Source organism: Lissotriton helveticus, chromosome 3_1, assembly GCF_964261635.1.
Source record: "Lissotriton helveticus chromosome 3_1, aLisHel1.1, whole genome shotgun sequence".
Classification (NCBI taxonomy): Eukaryota; Metazoa; Chordata; class Amphibia; order Caudata; family Salamandridae; genus Lissotriton; species Lissotriton helveticus.
The window spans coordinates 1,100,306,197-1,100,322,370 of NC_136061.1; positions in this window are offsets into that span (position 1 = coordinate 1,100,306,197).

The window sequence follows — 16,174 nt, forward strand, 5'->3', positions numbered from 1 at the left end:
TTCCCTTTCACTTTTTGCATATAAATCCACTAACTTAGTCTGATTCTTATAATAAGTGCGTCGACAACACACACAAGTGAAATTAGGCCTCTCACTTGATTTCACCTCAAACGTCGCAATTTCCCTCTGGAAATTATCTGTACTGGAAACCTGTACACTATCTTCCACATGACCCTCTTCTTCTTGCTCAATTTCAACATTCTCCTCTTTACTTCCAAAGTAACAAAACTCAATTTCTTCACATATATTCTTCACATCTATTTCAGAACCATGCAAAAGAGCAGCGCATAATTGTTTAAGCATAATTGCTGGACTCTTAGCATAATACAACATTCTAACTAATTTCCTCACTTTGTTATGATTCACTGCTAGCATCCTGAAATGATGAAAAACACTCTGGCATACTCTCCTGGAAAGACAAGCCAGTGAATGTCCATGCAAACCTGTCACTTCTCTTACTCTGCAAGGATCTAATTCTTGCAACAACATCATTTTCTGCTTCAAACTTTTCTTATTAAATGACCGTACAAAATCACAAAGCAAATTGATGGAATCCTGTCGCACACTGCAAATACTACTACACTTCCAGGTGTACACAGGACCCTTAGCACGTCTTCCTAAAACCTCATTACCTAACACCTCTTCTGCCTCTGTTGTCACAAGTTTTTCTTTTTCAACTGGACAACCATCTTTCACTTCATAAGCACGACCACTGGTGTCAACTGCATGCACCAAATCATTATCCTGGAAATAACTCTCCTCATTAAAAAATGCCTCACAGCTTGAACTATGCATCCATTCTCCAGAAAAAACTTCACAAAAATTACTACGATTAACTATTCTCTTCCATCTACTATTTCTTTTGAAATCAAAAATTGCCTTGTTTAGCTTCCTAATTCTATTGATTATCAAAATAAATAACTTACGTTTAATTTCAAATGCCTGATCAATAACTTTCTCAACTTTTTTTTTTGTCTTATAAAAAACCAGTTTCTGTTGACCTTTCTTAATATTTTTTAACAAATTGCCAATTATCCTGTTCCGGAACATTCGTTTACGAATCTCCCTAAACTGTTGTTTCCTTCTACTATCATGCACAGAGTTATCTCTTGCTCTAGCAGTTACATTTTTCATTGGCCTTTCTTTTCCATTTGATTTCCTTCTCGTTTTATGGACTGAAACATTTTCTGTAGTAATATTTTTTTTACTACACATATTTCTTATAAATTGTTTTGTGCTCTTACCCGGTGCTTTCTTCGTGACTTGACAAATCTTTTTGTTAGAGGACTGCTGCGTATTTTTTTTCACCTGCTGTCTTTGACGTTTTGCAGCCTTTCTCTGTCTTTCTATTGTAGGCATGGTGAAATCTTGAAATGATCTGCAGTTGAATCTGTGGAAAAATATAATAAATAATGTTATTAACCATTATTACCAAACAGTAAATCAGTAACAGTGATAAACACACTACTTGACATTTTAATTAGAAGATTTTTTAGTCGTTGGCAAATTTACAATACAGAAATACCAGAAAAGAAATGACATTTATATTTATGTTACCTATGCTATTTTATACGTGAATCTGATCTAATTTTATGAGCATATTTTAATATTTTATTGAAGACACTACACATAACCTGCTTTTGAAGGTGTCTTTATTTTTAAATTAAACGGTTTACCTTTTTACTTTTTATTAATTATAAATTTTAAAAATAAATGTTTATATTTCCAAAGGCTCAAGCAGGTCAGCTTCCCATCCTATATCATATAATTCGGACAAATCTGCATCCTCATCACGCTCTTCTTCATCCTCAGGATTTAAATCATCCAAGGGATCAACATCCACTGATGTTTCAATTACAAGTTCAATGATGAGGTCAAAATCAACTGATTGCAGATTGTCGCTCATGTTGAGGTTGTCTTTATCTTTAAAGAAAGATAACAACAATGAGATGTTGCAGAGTAAGAGACAAATCTCACAGATTATAATAGTAAAATTGTTTAACAAGAGTAACATTTTGCAGCTATTATTTAGCCATGTCCAGCGATGCTGAGCAGGTGAAGCCTATGTCTAATCTTTCACTGAACAGGACTCATCTCTTCTTAACCTTGGATAAGCCTCACCGACTCTGTGTCCCCTGCACATACTTAAATGTAAAGGGGCAGATTTATGTTAAATGGCACATCCCCAGGCATGCACCAGTTAACGTGCACCACTGCTCTGCCACCCATGGTGTGCCGCATTTACAATCAGATAGGAGAAACCTGCGTCAAAACCCTGCGCCTGCTTGAAGCAGGCATAGGTCTTGACGCAACATTGTGGAGATGGTGCACCCCTGAGCCTTGCTGGAGCTGCATCGCACTTGCGATACAACTCCAGCAATGCGCCACCTTAACGGCACAGATGCGTCAAGCATCTGTGCTGTTTTTGCCCCATGCTGTGCCGCATTGTAAATGCAGCACACCATGGGTGGCGGAACAGCGGCGCAAGATGACTGGCACATCCCTGGTGATGCGCCAGTCATCATAAATCTATCCCTAAGCTTCTTATCTTGTTAGAGATGAACTGCCATATGTATCATCAAAATATTTTGCATTTCCTAAATAGCGAATTTTAAGGAATAAATAGCGATTCTTTACCATTCCTAATTTGCGATGAGCAAATTGCTAATTGCAAGTTACCCATTCATTTCCATGGGCTAGGAGGCTCATAGGAATGAAGGTTTAATTTGCGATTAGCAATTTGCTCATCACAAATTAGGAATTTTTCCAAGGGTGCAGGGGTGTCTCAAGAACACCCTGCTGCACCCCTGAAAAAGAAATTTGGGGGCATATGGCACACATACATGCCCTAAGGGCATGTGTTGGCGTCATATGGGACCTTTTGTTTTTTTTAAAAAAAACTTTTTGAAAAGAATTCACAAATTACCACCAATTTACCACAATAGTTTCCAAATCCTTAATGTCATTTTTTACATATTTTTTGTTTGATACATTGCATTTAAGTAGTCACAAAATTTGCAAATCCTTCAGTGCAATTGCAAAATAAGGAATAGCAAATTTTGCTACTCCTTATTTTGCATCAAACTTGTTTGATACATACCATTTGTCTAATTAACATTCGCAAAGGCCAAAATTCGTAGAATTTTGATCTTTGCGAATGCTAATTAGCTTGATACATATGGCCCCAAGTGAGGCCTGTCTTACGACATGGTGCATCTTTTGCATCACTGCTGCATCGGTTTCATGTGGTACGTTTTTTTTACACCATGACATATCTGCCTAAATGCATCAATTTGTAATGTTGTCGCCTCATAGCAAATCTTTTGCACCGCCGCTGCATCATAAAAGTGACGCACAGTGGCACAAAAGAGGCATACACCTATCATAAATCTGTCCCAAGCATTTTAAATGATTAATCCAGGATGACGATAAGGTGTGGCCTATCCAGATGTTTGTTTAAGTTGAGGCCTACTCAGGATTGCAGATTAAAGTTACGCTTGATGAAGAATACAGAGGAGATAATACATGTAAAGGCCTACCAATGAAGTAAGTAATGTGCACTTTATTGCGCCAGTCATCATAAATGTATCCCTAAGCTTCTTATCTTGTTACAGATGAACCACCATATGTACCATCAAACTATTTTGCATTTCCTAAATAGCAAATTTTAAGGAATAAATAGCAATTCTTTACTATTCCTAATTTGCAATGAGCAAATTGCTAATTGCAAATTACCCATTCATTTCCATGGGCTAGGAGGCTCATAGGAATGAAGGTTGCAATTTGCGATTAGCAATTAGCTCATCACAAAATAGGAATTTTTTCAAGCGTGCAGGGGTATCTCAAGAACACCCTGCTGCACCCCTGAAAAATAAATTTGGGGGCATATGGCACACCTACATGCCCTAAGGGCATGTATGGGCGTCATATGGGACCTTTTGTTTTTTGGAAAAAAATGCTTTTTGAAAAGAATTCGCAATTTACCACAAACTAGAAGTTGGTGGTAGTTTCCAAATCCTTAATATCATTTTTTACACATTTTTTGTTTGATACATTGCATTTAAGGAATCGCAAATTTTGAATTAAGGACATTTTAAGTCATTTCCACATGTGCAGTGTTTTCAAATTATGATTTGAAAATCGTTTTTGGGGAAAAGTAATGGTTTGCAAATTTATGACAAGGACATAATGGTGTATGCTTCTCTATAAGGCATTTCAGTGTCTCTGATGTCATTTTTCCCATATTACATTATAAGACCTTTCCCCATGGAGCACATTCCTTGTAAATATGCTCCCACCTGTGCATGGCGAATTTAGATTTTGACTGTTTGTGTCACATAGCCATGTTAAAAGTGACCCAAAAAAATTGCAAACGTTTTAAAAAAACACATTCATGTGTCTTAAGGACATTTTAAGTCCTTTCCCCATGGACAATGTTTTCTAAGTGGCGCAAAAGAGGCATACACCTATCATAAATCTGTCCCTAGCATTTTAAATGATTAATTCAGGATAACAATAAGATGTGGCCTATCCAGAGGTTTGTTTAAAGTGAGGCCTACTCAGGATTGCAGATTAAAGTTACGCTTGATGAAGAATACAGAGGAGATAATACATGTAAAGCTCTACCAATGAAGTAAGTGATTTCTACTTCATTGCGCCAGTCATCATAAATGTATCCCTAAGCTTCTTATCTTGTTAGACATCAACCGCCATATGTATCATATAACTATTTTGCATTTCCAAAAAAGCGAATTTTAAGGAATAAATAGCGATTCTTTACCATTCCAAATTTGCGATGAGAAAATTGCTAATTGCAAATTACCCATTCATTTCCATGGGCTAGGAGGCTCATATAAATGAAGGTGCAATTTGCGATTAACAATTTGTTCATCACAAATTAGGAATTTTTTCCAAAGGTGCAGGGGTGTCTCAAGAACACCCTGCTGCACCCCTGAAAAAGAAATTTGGGGGCATATGGCGCACATAAATTTTAACAACATTCCTTTACCTCAAAAACGATTTTCAAATCATAATTTCAAAACACTACACATGGGAAAATTACTTAAAATGTCCTTAAGACACATAAAAGCGTTTTTTGATTGCCTTTCCTGCATGGTTGGGTCACTTTTAACATGGCTATGTAACACAAACATTCAAAATCTAAATTTTCCATGCACATGTGGGAGCATATTTACAAGCAATTTGCGCCACAGAGAAAGGTCTTACACTAAAATGAGAAAAATAACATCAGGGACAGTCAATTGCCTTATAAAGAAGCATACACCATTATGTCCTTGTCATGAATTTAAAAACAATTCCTTTTCCCCAAAAACGATTTTCAAATCATAATTTCAAAACACTGCACATGGGAAAATGACTTAAAATGTCATTAAGACACATGAAAGCGTTTTTTGATTGCCTTTCCAGCATGGTTGGGTCACTTTTAACATGGCTATGTAACACAAACATTTAAAATCTAAATTTCCCATGCACAGGTCGGAGCATATTTACAAGCAACTTGCGCCACAGAGAAAGGTCTTACATTAAAATGTGAAAAATAACATCAGGGACAGTCAATTGCCGTATAAAGAAGCATACACCATTATGTCCTTGTCATAAATTTAAATCAATTCCTTTTCCCCAAAAACGATTTTCAAATCATAATTTCAAAACACTGCACATGGCAAAATTACTTAAAATGTCCTTAAGACACATAAAAGCATTTTTTCATTGCCTTTCCTGCATGTTTGTATCACTTTTAACATGGCTATGTAACACAAACATTCAAAATCAAAATTTTCCATGCACATGTGGGAGCATATTTACAAGCAATTTGCGCCACATAATTCATAATTTTCTCCTTAAAGCACACTATTCTCTATCTAAATTAAAGAAATATTTTCTCACCTTAGCAAATACTTTGAGTTTGAAAACAGTCTCAGAAACACACCAATTTGTCTTCAGCAGAGCAAAAGGTATGCACTCCAGAGTCTGCAGCTATCAAAAGCACAGAAATGCTGTAATTCTTCACACATATTTCTCATGTCACCCAATCAAAACTCTTCCCTCACTTTTTTTCAAATGAAAACCCTTCCCCCCTCTGCCCTTTCTGTCTTTTCTGCATGGCAACCACCTCTTGGAAGACTTCTGGTGTTTACAAGTTCACACAACTTTGTTGCAATTGAACTCTGAACTCTCAGTGCACCTGCATATCCAGTGCATTCTTTCATTTAATGATTTTTTATTGACCACTCAAAATACATCTTTCAAATAACTCATCCGTGCACCCTAACTTTCTGTTTTCAGCAATCAAAATCCACCAATCACTGTTACTGCTTCATGAACACAGAAACTCCACAGTTTTTTTCATTTTAAACTCTCATTTTTTCAACTGCCATTTCATTGCCACACTTCATCTGACTGCAGGAGAACCTTCTCTCACCATGTTTTCTGTCTGGATTGTTGGACATAGTTATATTCACTGGGCTCAAAGGTACGTTGAAAACAGGAAATTACCTAACCTCAATTTACAAGATGTGGAAATTAAGTGGTTTGGCCACAGAGGATTAAAATGTCACCAATTGATACCATTGGTGAAAACCTTTATGCATTTGCCCAAACCTGACCTGTTAATTGTGCACTGTGGAGGTAATGACTTGGGCACTTTGACTGGTGTAGGTCTGGAAATGCTTTTAAAGGACACCTTTGAGCAATTAATGGCACTTTTTCCTCAGACTGCCTTGGTATATTCAAATATATGCCAAAGACAGAAATGGAGGTGGTCAAACCAATTTTGTCCACAAATTGAGAAGTCGAGGAAGCATGTAAACAAATCTGTTTCAGCTTACATGAGAGACCATGGAATGGGCTCCCTGTACAACAATAACTTGCGTTACTACATGCAAGATATCTACAGAGGAGATGGAGTTCACTTCTCAGATGAGGGCAACAGAATTTTCACTCTGAATTTAAGAATGTGCATTGGTACCTACTTATAAGTACCTAAATGTACCATAAACCCAAAAGCTCTTCTCAGAGCTACCCTACATCTGATCACTCACAATTATTATTGTACTCTAACATTTTTCACTAATTTTCAACAAAGTACGCTCCATGGGGCGCTACCCGGTACGCGAACCGGGAGCTAACCTCGCGAAATTTTTTAAAAAAATGTTTTTTTTTCGCACATATGGGCCTCCTCAGCCACCCTCACAAAACCTAGGGGGTCAAGATAAGTCTACCGTGCCCCCTTCTACCCATTCTGAACATTATTTGCCCTCCATCTTGTATCTTAATTCGACCGAAACACAAAATGGTGGACTCCCGTAACGCTTAAGGTTCGCGTACCGGGGCGCTCGCCAGTTCGCGTACCGGGTCGCTCCCTGGGAAGCGCACCATCAAAAAAGGTGGGAAAGTAGTTCACAGAAAAGCCACTGGAGACAATTTCACCAAATATAGATTAGCTCATACTACATACCAATCCCTACCATTTTCACAAATTTGATTGGAATTCCATTTAACCATTTAGCCTGTACACCTCTCTAAATACCCTGAGGTAAATTACTTCTCAAAACACATCTGAAGTGTTGGAATTGACAACCAATGAAAATGTTACTTTCATTTTCTACTTTTTTTACCTGACATTTGATTGGTTATGTACCTGAATATATATAAAGGAAGAGAGAGAAACACAGCCATTTTGACTACTACTTCCTGAACTACATTGCAAGATCATTTTCACTCACAACTTAAACTTGTTTTTAGAAGGTGAGATATTATTTTATAAATTTGAAAACATTTTCAGATAGTTATATACTATCCCTCTGTAAGAGTTAGACATTGAGAAAGGCTTCTTTATTATAATTATGGATTGATTTAGGTTTCTGTGGTATAATTATGAATTTACTTAGGCTTCTTCACAGGCACTTTTTAATAGTACTACTTCACGCCTGAAACCATACAGTCCCCATAGATTACTTCTCTGTTATAAACTCACAAGTACCTGTCTGAACTTAAACCCAACAGTGCCCTATCTCTACTGATATATTTATTTTTTATGCAAATTACAGCAAGAAAATGGAAGGTGAGCAGAATGTTTCCTTTGAAATTGTTCTGGAGAACAACACAGAAAAAGATATTGAGGACAATGATGACTCAGATTTCATGGATGAATCACGGGACCATGAATTAGTTCAATGTGTAGAATCTGTGGATCATTTACTTCATTATGATGACGGTCAAATGTGGGAACTTATGTTCACTCAACAAGAGGACATATCGGACAGTCAAATGCTAGACGTTCTATTAAATTTTGAAAAACAATCCGAAAAATAAAATTGTATGTAATATTAAAAAATTGTTTGAGTCTTTAATCATTTTTATATGTAATTAATAAACTAGTTAAATGTTAGAAATGTTATTAAATTTTCAACCACAATCACAATAATAAATAATTGCTTAAAAAACTAAAAAAAATAAAAAATAATCAACAAAACCAACAATCAATTAACATACTGCATTTGAAAAGTCTCTCATTCATTTTTCATTGCAGTACGCTGCCCAGAACGCTTCCCGGTTCGCGGACCGGGCGCTACCCACGAAAAAAAAAAAAACCATTTTTTTTATTTTTTTTGCCCCGCGGGGCCCTTTTAAAGCCTCCACATTAAACCTAGGGGGTCAGGGAGGATCTACTATGCCCCCTTATGGTTATTTCCCCCTTTGTTTTGGCCTCCTCTTGTCTCTCAATCCTACCGAGAGACAAGATGGCGGCCGCTCCGGACTGTTTAGAATGTTGACAGACACCGGAGAGCCAATCAGCTTCGCTACGCGAAGTTCTGGTACGCGCCCCGGTCCGCGAACCGGGGAGCTGCCCGGTCCGCTGTTACAGATATATATCTTTTTTTAAACGTTAATTTCTCAAAATCCACTGGAGCACATATATTGAGACCTACAAAAGGCACATCGGGCTACCAGTCCCTACAATTTTGCCACGTTTCGTGCAAATCCATTCAGCCGTTCGGGCTAAAAGTGAGGCCAACCGCCCTATGGAAAACTCAATGTTAAAAACACGTTTTGGGACCCCCCTTTTTTCTCGGCCCCCCCTGGACGAACCCCCCCTAAATTTTCAGGGGCTGCTCAGAAACCAAATGTTCCATTTTCCAGAAAATGTCATCCAATTCCGTCCACAAACGCCAAAGTTATTAGACATAGAATTTTCAAAAATCCCATAGGGAAAAAATCCTAACTATATATACCTACTGGCGACCGCCAGTAGGTAATATATATATATATATATATATATATATATATATATATATATATATGGATAATGTTACTTACTCAGTAAGCACCTGTGCTTGGCATGTAGAGCTGCAGATTCATATGCTTAGCATACTCCTGCCATCTAGTGTTGGGTCCGGATGTCTGCAAGTTTTTTCCTTCGAAGTCTTTCCTAGTCATGAGGTAAGGTGATTTCTCCTTTCGGTGAATACGCGTGCATGTTCGACTCCATTGTTAGATTGAGTTCCCGCAAGAGGGTGAAAATGGAGTAAATACGTGTAGTATAGAGATGTTTTCATGCGTATAAATGTATAATGAAGAACTGCAGTAGCTACAGTTACCCGGGTGGGCGTATGTGAATCCACAGCTCTACATGCCAAGAACAGATGCTTACTAGGTAAGTAACATTATCATTTCGTGGCATGTGTGCTATAGATACACATGCTTTGCACAGACTATAAAGCAGTATACTCCCAACGCAGTGGCAAACCTGTATATGTTGAAGTTGTTTGGAACAGTGTTTTAAGTACTGCTTGGCGTACATTAGCCGGTTGTCCTGCTAGCACATCTACACCATAGTGTTTGGTAAATGTGTGTGGTGTAGACTATGTAGCTGCTTTACATATGTCAGCTAGAGGAATGTGGCCTAAAAAGGCAACAGAAGCCTCTATTTGGCTTTAAAATGTTTTTGTCTAAACGAGGATGCACCAATCTATTCTTCATTATTACATAATATAGCATATCGTTCCATAGCAGGTAGCCTACGAGTGGAATGCGCTCTATAGGGTATAGTCTAGCATAGAATGTTTGAATTCATTTAACAATCCATCTTGCAATACCAGATTTGGAGATAGGATTGCCTTTATGAGATGGAGCAAATGCTACAAACAGTTGTTTTGCGGAAGTCCTTTATCCAATCTATGTGGTACAATAAAGTGCTTTTAACGTCAAACATGTGAAGAGCATGTTCTGCTACAGAATTGGGTTGAGGAAAGAAAACTGGTAAATCAACCGATTTGTTTATCTGAAAAGTAGAAACTACTTTGGGAAGGAATTTAGGGTTGATAAGGATAACTATCCTGTCTTTGTGTAACTGAAAGAAAGGTTTTTCTAGCATTAATGCCTGTAGCTCACCAACTCTCCTCAATGATGTGAAAGCAATGAGGAAAGCAACTTTCCATGAGAGGAACTGTTAAGGGCACTTGTGTAATGGTTCAAAAGGTGGGCCCATGAGCCTTGCGAGAACAATGTTGAGATTCCACACTGGGGCAGGAGGAATCCTTGGTGGTATTACTCTTTTTAAGCCTTCCATGAAGGCCTTGATTACTGGAACTCAGAATAGTGACAGATGTTGCCTATTTTGTAAATACGCAGCTACTGCTGCAAGGTGCAAACAAATAGATGTGTAAGCCAGTCCTGTTCGTTGTAAATGTAACAAACAACAAATAATGTTCTGTATAGAGGCAGCTAATGGATTGATTTCGTTATAGCAATATACAGCAAATCTCTTCTAGTTTGCGGCATAGAAAGCTCTGGTGGTAGGCTTTCTTGCTTCTTTTAGAATATTCATACAGTCCACTGGTAAATTTAAATAACTGAACTATGACTTCAGGAGCCAGATCACTAAATTCAGTTCTTTGGGCCTTGAATGTCTGATTTCTCCATGGTTTTGTGTGACGAGACTGGAGGTCAGGTGCAGTTTTTGATGTGGAACTAGTGACACCTCCAACAGGGTGGTGTGCAATGGTTGAAGAGCCCATGTGGGAGCTACCAAAATTAGTGTGAGGGATGTTTGCCTGAGTTTCCAAACCACCCATGGAATGAGCGGGAGAGGCAGAAAAGCGTAGGCAAATATCCCTGACCAGTTCATCCATAGGCCATTGCCCTTTGATAGCGGGTGTGTGACCCTGGAGCAGACATTTTTGGCATTTTGCATTTTCGGCTGTGGCAAAAGGTCTATTTGTGGAAATCCCCATTGCTGAAAGCACATAAGGAGAACTTGGGGGTGAAGTTCCCACTCATGAATTTGCTGCCTTCTGCTGAGATATGCAAGTTGATGGTCTACTCCTGGGAGATGTTCTGCCCGAAGATAAATCTTGTGATTGATTGCCCAATTCCAAATGGCTTGAGCAAGTGTTGACAGTTGAAGTGGGTCACCCCTTGCTTCAGCACATAATTCACTGCAGTTATGTTGTCCGTTAGGTCTGGGATAGTTTTGGCTATGAGGTGAGTTTGATAAGCTTTTAGTGCTAGAAAAACAGCTAAGAACTCTATATAGTTGATGTGGAGAGTCTTGTGCTTGTTTCTCCACATGCATTGTGTTGTGTAATCTTTGAGATGTGCCCCCCAACCTGTTAGACATGCGCCTGCTGTGAGCTTGATCTGTGGAACAGGGTCGATGAAAAGCCGCCTGCTGATAAGTTTTGTGGGTTCCACCACTGCAGAGAGCGATGGGTACAGCCGTTTACCAACACTAGATCAGTCAATAGATCCTGTGATTGACTCCATTGACGTGCTAAGCACTCTTGTAGGGGGCACATGGGATGCCTTACATGGGGTACAATTGCGATGCAAGACGCTATAATTCCCAGTAGTTATATGAACACTGTGGCTCATAATGCTTGATTGGGCTGAAATAGTAGTCTGAATAGTGTGTATTCTGGCTACATTGGGAGAGGCTAGAGCTTTCACGGTCTAGACTGGATTCTAGATAAGCCTGCATCTGTGAGGGATGCAGGTGAGATTTTTGTGCATTGATGGTGAAGCCCAGTTGATGAAGTAGATCTATTGTGATCTGTGTCTGCTGCAGACAGTTCTGGTGAGTGCTGGCTTTGATGAGCCAGTCGTCTAGATAGGGGAAGATGAGCAGCGACTACTGCCAGGCATTTGGTAAAAACTCTGGCTCTGTAGTAACTCCGAAGTGAAGTACCTTAAACTGGTAATACTTGCCTGTTATCACAAATATCAAGTATTTGCGATGATCTGGATGAATTTGAACATAAAAACATAAAAATATGCGTCTTAAATCTAGAGTAGACGGTCTGCTCTCTGTAAAAGTGTGAGTACCTGTTGAAGTGTCACCATGTGAAAATGCTCTCACAGTAGAACGGTTTAGCTCTCTCCGATCTAGAATGGGTCTTAGGGAACCGCCATTTTTGGGGATGAGACAGTACACAGAGTAAACCCCTGGTCCTGTATTGGAACTGGCTCTATTGCTTTTAGTAAGAGGGACTGGACCTCTTGTTTTAGCAAGTGTATGTGTTCTGGAGATCCCTTGTGAGATCGAGGTGGAATGCTTGGGGGATTGCTGGTAAGCTCCGGGCAATAACCATGTTGGATAATTCCAAGCACCCATTTGTCTGAAGTCACAGACTGCAAAAAGGGGAGAAATTGTTGAAGTCTTCCCCCGATTGGTGTGGTGTAAACTGGGGGAAGCCGGGGCAAGTCACTGTGTGTTGGGGGAAGGAGAGTTTTAGGGTGTGTTGCCCTTACCCCTAACCTTAAAGTTGTTGCCTCTATAACCTCCTCGAAAAAATTCTATGGAGGGAGGACTGGTTGTTACCTTTGTAAGTTGAGGTATTTTGACCTGGGGATGGGGTTTTTGACCCTCCTGTGTCGGAGGAACAACGAAAGGAACCTCTGCTCGGGTTTTTGACCCTCCTGTGTCGGAGGAACAACGAAAGGAACCTCTGCTCGATGCAGTCTGTAGTGCTCCCATAGATTTAGCCACATTCTGGGTTCTTTTTCTTCTTGTCTAACACCTGGTCAACGTTAGGACCAAATATGTGTTCCTTATTAAAGGGTGTGTTAAGGATCGATTGTTGGACCTCAGATGTAAACCCTGAAATCCTTAACCAAGCGTGTCTCCTGAGCAGGATGCTGGTGTTGACCTCTGGCTGCAGTGTCTGCAGCATCTGGAGCACATCATATAGAGGAATTAGAAACAAGCTTACCCTCATTTACTAAGTCCTGTGCCTTAGCCTTATGCTCATCTAGGAGATATTGGAGCAACTGCTCCATTTCATCCCAGTGTGTCCTGTCATACCTGGCTAAAAGGTCTTGGGTATTTGCAATGCACCATTGATTTGCTGCCTGAGCAGCTATGCGCTTGCCAGAAGCGTCAATTAATTTAGAATCAATCTGACCGAGGAGCATCTCCTTATGCTTGAGAATTTGCTTGCTTACGAGCATTTGATACCACTAGGGAATCTAATGGCCACTGTCCCTTGATAAGGTTGGGGTCTGTAGAGAGCGTCATGTAACCTGCTCTCTCTGGCGAAAAGCAATGCCGGCTCCAGAAGGACGCGTGGAGCCGGCTGGGACCGTGGGGGCTCCCCCCACGGTCCCCAATGTTATATTTTCGCCCCAATGGATGGGCTCCCTGGGGATTGTAAAAAATTGGTAATAGAGGCTCTTTTTTTTATGAAAGATTTATCGTGCACGTACGTACAACGTATGGTGCAAAGTCTGTAAGTCGTCCGGTAAGCGTACCATCGCAAAAAAAAAATAATCAGAAAAATATATTTTACAGATATCTATCAAGTTTATGTGTTTATGTGTTGGTTGCTTCTAATGAAACCTTTCCTCTTTATTAGTACTTATAAGCAAGTACTTATGCATAGTCTAAAGTTATTGAGGAGCAGTGTTTTATAGTGTGCTGAACTTTTGACCTGTGTTGACAGTTGACTTTTGCATGAACTGTTGGGGGTAGGGTGGAAAGTTATGTCAGTTGGAAAGATTTGAAATGTTGAACCAATCGAAATGTGTGTTTGGTTTTGAATTATTGTGTGTAGGAATTTGATTTGTTCTTAATGTGTATATATGTGTAAATTGAGAGGGAAAATGTGCCATTTTTGGTTCTGTTGCAAGCACTGAAGCCGAGAGATTCTGTTTAAGACTCTCTGCTGTGTGAGTGGTAATCTTCCAATCAGTTTGAAAGGTGAGTTGATAACTTGTAAGGGACTGTATGTGGTGCATTTTATTTTTAGTAAGAGTAATGTGTTTATCCTTGTAAAGTTTGTAGAATCATATTCTGAGTTTGTCTACATTTGGATTACTATTGTGATAACATAATTTGGTAAGTTAATGTGTTTAGTTAGTCATCTTTGTGCAATAAAGTGCAGTACTAAAAAATGTAGAATGTGTGCAGACACTTTTTTAGTTGTAGAGTAGTTAATAGTGTTGCTTGTTGAGAATAAGCCTTGTGTTCTAAATCTGCATTTTTGTAGTCAGTATACATAGTCTGCTGCGTACACTGTTGGACAGATTTACAAGCCCCTTTGAGCTGCTTTCTTGTTCTATTCTGTCTCCTTTTTGGATGTAATGTTTGTAAAAAAACAATGCAGCAAATTGGAAATGTGTTTTCAAAATGAGTCAGGATTGTCCAGTGAAATGTAGGTGTTATATACATGGAATGTGTCCAGTCAGTTAAAAGTTTTAGTGTAGTAAATGTGTTTTGGGTAAAATGTATGGTTTTAACTTTTTTGACTAGTATCACACTGAGCGTCTGTGTACATTAAGGAATTATACTTGCCTCTTTTTTCAAAAATCTCCCCTGTCTCTCCTCACAGTCTACCTCTCCCTGTTTATACTGTTCCCTGTCTTGTGATATTCCCCTCTTTCCTTATTTTCACTTGTCTTTCCTTATAGTGCTGCTTGTACTGATAGTCGCTCATGTCCTCTTAGTCTTGCTCTGTTTTCATTGTCTCCTGTGTCTCCTAATAGTCTCCCTTCTTTTTATACTTCCATCTGTGACCTCTTAATCCTCCTTGTCTGATCATACCTCCCTGTTAGCAATGCGCCAGTCAGTATACATAGACTGCTGCATACACTCTTGGGCAGATTTACAAGCCCCTTTGGGCTGCTTTCTTGTTCTATCCTGTCTCCTTTTTGGATGTAATGTTTGTAAAAAAACAATGCAGCAAATTGGAAATGTGTTTGCAAAATGAGTCGGGATTGTCCAGTGAAATGTAGGTGTTATATACATGGAATGTGTTCAGTCAGTTAAAAGTTTTAGTGTAGTAAACGTGTTTTGGGTAAAATGTATGGTTTTAATTTTTTTGTCTAGTATCACACTGAGCGTCTGTGTACATTAAGGAATTATACTTGCCTCTTTTTCAAAAATCTCATCTGTCTCTCCTCACAGTTTACCTCTTTCTGCTTATACTGTTCTCTCTTTTCTGATATTTCCCCTCTGTCCTTATTTTCACTTGTCTTTCCTCATAGTGCTGCTTGTTCTGATAGTCACTCATGTCCTCTTAGTCCTGCTCTGTCTTCATTGTCTCCTATGTCTCCTAATAGTCCTCCTTCTTTTTATACTCCCTCTTTTGACCTCTTAATCCTCCTTGTCTGATCATGCTTCCCTGTTACCAATGTGCCAGTCATTATACATAGACTGCTGCATACACTCTTGGGCAGATTTACAAGCCTGTTGGGCCTCTTTCTTGTTGTATTGTGCCTCATTTTTCTCACTGCTTATACTTCTCTTTTCTTTTCCTTTTTGCCTTTCTTTTTGCATAGTTCTCCTACTCTTCATAATCTCTCCTGTCTTAATATTCATCCCTGTCATCATAGTTTTTACTGTCTCCTCATAATAATCTCTCTTGTTATACATTTAGTCTTTTCTTATATTTCTGTTTTCTCCACATGTTGGTGTCTCTCTCTCTCTCTCTTTATGTTCCTTATTTTTTCTCATATATACTTTTGTTTTCTTATATTCTCCTTTTCTTCTTATTTTTGCTCTCCTTTGCACATATTTTACATTCTTTTCTTCTATTTTACTTTCTCTTGTCATACTGTTCTATCTCTGCTCTCACTTCTTTTCTTATACTCCCAATTCTGTCCTGATAATCTACATTTCCCTTGTCATATTTCTCTTATCATTCTCACCCGTCTT